This window comes from Mauremys reevesii, linkage group 13 (genome assembly GCF_016161935.1).
Source record: "Mauremys reevesii isolate NIE-2019 linkage group 13, ASM1616193v1, whole genome shotgun sequence".
NCBI lineage: Eukaryota > Metazoa > Chordata > Testudines > Geoemydidae > Mauremys > Mauremys reevesii.
Genome location: NC_052635.1, coordinates 37468596 through 37474848, shown reverse-complemented (window position 1 = coordinate 37474848; position 6253 = coordinate 37468596).

Sequence of the window (6253 nt, the reverse complement as noted above, 5' to 3'; positions counted from 1 at the left end):
CAGCGCACAGTCAACTTGTGGAACTCCTTACCTGAGGAGGTTGTGAAGGCTAGGACTATAACAATGTTTAAAAGGGGACTGGATAAATTCATGGTGGCTAAGTCCATAAATGGCTATTAGCCAGGATGGGTAAGAATGGTGTCCCTAGCCTCTGTTCGTCAGAGGATGGAGATGGATGGCAGGAGAGAGATCACTTGATCATTGCCTGTTAGGTTCACTCCCTCAGGGGCACCTGGCATTGGCCACTGTCGGTAGACAGATACTGGGCTAGATGGACCTTTGGTCTGACCCGGTACGGCCTTTCTTATGTTCTTATGTTCTTAGTGATGGAGGGTAGCACAAAATCGGAAGCATGGTTTTGTTGTGGGTTTTTTGGTTGAGCAGTGGGTAGTTTTTTGTTGTTTTCGTTGGTAATGTATCAACTTTGGCCCTAAATTGATGTGTAAATATGAATGGAGAATCCAAAAGATCTGAGCATCTTATAGAATGTTAACATTGGTGTCATGGGTACCCTGCAGCAACAGGATCTAAGCCAATTTTGAAAGGTGGAAGAATGTTATGATGGAATATGGATTACCGAGAGCCAGGTGACCATCGTCTTCATAGGGCCCAATCCTGCATATTTTATTAAGTCAATACACTGTCTGGAGTGTTCATTGCAAACTCTACTTAGGCCAGTGGGGAATTTAGCCATTCAGATTTACTGAGCCAGTAATGTCCAGGATACATATTTGCATTTAAATATGAACATTTTAATACTAGTGTCGGAGAGCTTTGAAAGAATAAGAGAAAACAGAGTCATATGCTCCACCAGAGGAACAATGTTGTTGACCTCTTCCCAGATATCTAGAAGCACCTGGAGTTATTGATTACAGTGTGTCTCACTAGATAGGATTACTTTAAAGAGGATGTTATAAGCAAGCAATGTTCCAGCTGTACCTCCAGAGCAGAAGGGAGTTCTTCAAGGCTCTAGAATCAGCTGTCAATGTAAACGTCTAACTGACATTCCAGTCTCTGTTAGGTTTAGGGCAAATGGACTAACAGTAAGAGCACTACTGAAATTCCCCTTCCCTTCAAAGAATGGGGAGAATCTGGGGGCATTGCCTCTGCCTGCCCAAATCAAGAATGGAACCTGACCCGTCCCTTCCCACCAAACACCATGAGTGGAGACAATCCTTTCCCTTCACCCTCACCCGCAGCCAGGAGTGCAAGAATAGACCCAGTAACAAAGGAATTAGGTTGTGTCAATCTGATGGGCTGCAATGATGCACAAAACCACCTATTGATACAGCATGGCGATATAAAGATCACATGCAGCATCAGCAGGAGATTGTTGGGAGTCTCTGCAAATCCATTTGAGGCTGTTGCAGGTCTTTAGCTGTTAAAGCCCATGCAGTGCTGTTACAAGAGATACATACTGAGAGCTCACATTCAAAAACACAGGCATTTAAAATCCATAACTAATTTTAAATTGACACAATGTCCTTCTTATCCTGTCTCTTTCTCAGCTAGCAAAGGGGGCCGGAGGTGGCTTGTTGGCTCAGACTCAACAGGCACTGATCTTCTGAGGTCTTGATAGCAGGCAGGGTCAAGATACTGTACATATAGGACACACACAAAAACACACTAGAAAAGGATTAGTAAATAACATAGGAAGATCTAGACAGACTAGGATCCTGGGGACATAAGAGGCAGTAAGTTAAGAGGACTGGATTTACTGGCCCAACTAGTTTTCCATCCAGGACAATCCTTTTAAAAGAATGATTTTTAAGCTGTTCTTTTCAGTCTTCCGTTAATTTGTTTGACATGACCTTATCAGGACTCTGCTAGTTATGTTCTGCTTCCCTTATGTAGTTGTTTTCAACAAAATGAAACTGCATATAGTTGTCTCCTTCTGTTATGCATTCACTGCTGCAGTGCTGAAACATTAAAACAATTTGAAAGATCTGACAACGAAGTTCCTCAGTACAGTGAGCATGTGGATTGATATGTTTTGATTTTTTTTCTTTAGAGAACAAGACTTGTCAGTGCTCAACTAGAAAAGCTGCCAAATACATCATCATCTCTAGTTCACTATGACCCAGGTACTGTCAGCCCAAACTGACTGTTTTCAGTAAAAAGAAAAAATCACGTTGGGTGAGCTCAAAACTTATCTCAATAGGTGCCAATTAGCAACCATTTTAAGTGCAGATTCAGTTGTTAATTTTGTAAGTTTGATTATCAATTCTCCAGTTTAAGGCACACGTTAAATCTAATTTTGTATCACACAAGCTCTTTCTTTCATGCCAGACATAGACTTATGGGCAGCTATAAGGGTAATAATCATATTTAAATATTTGATTCACTGCCATTAGCAAAAGGAGAGGGGAAGAACCTTTATGATGGATGATATGATACGCTGTTCAGAGAATGCCTTCATGCTATTCACCATGCATTATCATCAACATACCTCTGCCTATCTTGTGCATTTTTTAGGAAAGTAAAACAAATAAAACAAGTATCATGGAACTCAAAAAAAAATCAATTTGCTAGTAACAGGGATTAAAGTGTGTGGTTCATATACAAACTGCTGAATGATCAGTTTTATTCAGATCATGTCTGTTTACTACCAAAAAAAACAGGACCAGAAAAAACATCACTACGTTGCAATGTGTGTTTTCATTACTTTTAACAGTGAAAGATGCGTTAAAATAGAAAAAGACCTTCCTGCATTTTTCTCAGAAACCACCACCATGCTATCTAGAAGGGTGACCTATCTAGCTGTCTAATCTATTGCACCCTTCATTGTAGTATCTTGGTGTATGTGTGTCCAGAATACATCCTTACTGATAGATAGGTATTAAAAATCTTGGGAAAGTATGATTTTAAAAGGTCTGGTCAATATCCTGTGTAACTGATTGCTTGAATTAATCTTAACATTCCTAGCTCTGTTAAAATCAAATCGGTGTTACCAACTCTAATTTGTAAAGGTGGATGGCATAGCTGAATATTTTCATGCAATCCAAACCCGATGAAACAGTCAGCACTATCACGTAACTGACAACACTCACAGTTAGAGCAAATGGGCCAGATTCAGACCTGGTGCAAGTGGCTGCAACTCTATTGACATCACTAGGAGTTAAGGGTGCTGCTCAGTACCTGCCAGCACTGCGCCCATTGTGTTCCTCTTTCACTAAGTGTTGCCTTTCATACAGAGAATAGAATGATCCTGAAGAGTTCCCACCCAGAAGTGAATGAAGCTCTGAACCCTTAGTGCAGGGACAGAGCAAACCCCCAGTAGTCAATTAGCTCTGGGCTCGTGATGCAGAACCAGAGCAAAAGTCCCAGGGGTCAAGCGTCCTAGCTCTGGCGCACTACCAATGAACGCAGGCCTCTGGACCTGGCAAGGGGAGGCTGCCACCTCAGGGGTGGGGTGGCAGGTGCTGCCCGGACCCACCCAACTCCACTGGACCCCGACCCACAGTGCTAACAGTGGAGGGTGGAGTGGTCCGCCACTGGGTCAGCAGGGATTCCAGCTGCAACAAGCCGCCTATGCTTCAGGCAGAGCTACAGCCAGACTGAGGTCAGCTGTCTCTGGGCCTCTTCTTCCCCTCCTCTCTCCCTGAATCAGTGGAGTGCCCTCCATCTCTTCTGGGAAGGAGGTCAGTGGCAGTCCTGGCAGGTGCAAGTTCCCCGGAGGGCATGGCACCCCTGGGCTCAGCAGCAGAGTCAGTGGCCGGGAGCAAGCAGGATCCATCTGCCTCCCTCGGTGTCTCAGCTCCAACTGAGCTGGAGGCTTTGCCCTTTACACTTCCTGTCCCTAATACCCACTTCTGGTGGGAGGGGCAAGGCAGGCCTGGCTCCGCCCACTTGGGCACAAAGGGTGGTTCCTCCCGCTCTGGGTCGGAGGGAGGCAGCACCGCCTCACTACAAAGAGTAAGGGAGAAATTCCCACATGAATTATATGCCAACATATGCAAATAGAAGAGAGAGTACTCCAGAGGAAAGAATCCAAGTTTATAAGATAGTCATTAGCCAGTTCCATCATCTTTCAAGTTTCATGAAAGCCATTCATTTTAGCTGGTTTTATTTTTAGAGGCAACATCGGGTCACAAGATGGTCCAGTTGTTTGGTTCTAGTTTTGCATAATTTTCTAATTTAAAAATGCCTAACCTGGTGCTGAACTTGTTGAGGAAATGCCATGCAAAGTCCCTGGGAGATTAGCCCTGGCAGCCCCTGCTGGCTGTCTAGGGTGCAGCATTGCCAGTGGCAGCTGCTCGCCTGCTCTTGGAGCCAGAACAGCTTTCCTGGGATACAGATGATAGATGAGGGCTCAGGAAGGGAATGAAATGAGGGGTTGGAAGAGAAAATCTATAGTGAACAAAACCAAAAATAAAGGCACAGAACTGCTGTAGTGGTACAGAGTGAACCAAAACCCAATTGTTCTAATGAATGTATCTTTTGTGTGTCTCTGCCTATAAGTATCGGTGTGTGGTTAGAACTGGATATACTGGGACTACTGGAGAGTAAATTAGCTTTCCAGCATTTGATGTGCAGGCAATATGGGCACAAATATAGAATTTCCCCAGCCAATATAAGTCTACTTTGATAACATTTGCAATTTGCTCATACACTTAGGACATTAGCCCATGATGGCTCATACACACGGTTTAAAGTCAGTGGTTAACTATGGATTGTTTAGTGCATGAGTGTCTGTGACAGGGCGCACCACTCACCGCTAGTCTGGTGCCTCATCCTGGCCGCTCTAGGGATTAGCTCATCAGGTCAACACCTCTTCCCACAGCTGCATGCCGTCACTCCATCTCTCTCACGCCAGGAACTGCAGTGTCCTCTTCATGACTCAGCCCTCCAGCCAGGTCACTTGGCATTCCCCCGCTGTCAGAGTATATCAAAGTCTTTCCCTCAGCAGCCCTAGGCAGTCTTCCCATTCACTGCCTCGGGTGCCAGTCCTTCAGTGGCTGGTAGAGGAACCCAGGCCCACCCTCTACTCTCAGTTCCAATTCAGGGACCCTGAACCCAGTAGTTCTGGGCTTTATTCTCCCAGCCCTCACTCTACTTCCCTGGATTCTTCCTGCCAATCCTGGTTTCCCCTTTCCCTGGAAGTACCAGCTCCCAACCTTCCTCCCTCTTCCCAGGGAGTGACTGCAGCCTACACACCTCTGCAACCTCCAAATACTCATCCCTCTTCCCTGGGAACGACTGCCCTTTCCCAGCAGCAGCCCCTGTCTGTTGCCAGCTTCCTGGTTTATTAGGCCCCGCCTGTTCCTGCATAGCTGAATCTGCTTGCAATCAACTCCCTGCTCCCTGGCTCTTCCTCCAGGTGAAGCCTGTGGAGTTAATTGACCTACCTGGCCACCTTGCCCCTGCCAGTCCTGTGTGATGTGGACACCCCATCACAGTGTTATACGATTTATTGATTTAGTAAATTATGCCACATCAAGAAACTGAATAATTTGATTTGAAGAAAGCAAAGACTATTTCTTTCAAACCTTAAAGTTACAAAGGCCTGATTCTGTGAGATGCCAAGTGTCGTCAACGCCTGTTAAGTATCCGCTTTTGTTTTTAATTAATAAGTATCAGGGGGTGTTTTTTCTATTAAAGGGACATGATCAACTTTGGCCCAGATCTTGAGTTTCTGAAGCGAAGGTTGATAGAAGTGTTCCCTTTTAAAACATTCCAATAGAAAAATATTTTAAAAGAAAAAGTCACAGTGCACCATTGGGTTAGTGCATGACAGCCAGATCCCAGCAGAGTGAAATGCAAAAAACCAGAAACAAATCAAACCAAAACAAACCCCACCCAACATAAATGGCAAAAAATGAATTAAGTCGGGGTAAACGACACTGATGTAGACTTCCACAACATGAGGCAGTTGCACTGGGACATGTGCATCAGAGGCTACAACCCCAATGTGCACAAGGCTATAAATATCAGTTTTAAGACTCTAAAGGGCCCCAATTCTCCACTGCCTTGAACCTCGTGAAGTTGTTACCACACTGATTTAGCAGCATTTTTACATTCACTTTGCACAGATTTCGCCATTTTTACTCTTAGTTTTGCAGGTGTAAATGATTACATGAGATGAAAGGCAGGAGAGACTCAGACCCAGGATGATATCAGGAGTTATGATTTTTATTCCAGCTATGTCCCTTTAAACTCTGTTCAGCATTGTCCTTTTTTTAAGCCTTTGCCCTTTCAGAGAAGTAGTTAATGCCCAAAAGGTTCCAATCTTTGCTCACATGCCTCTAGACGG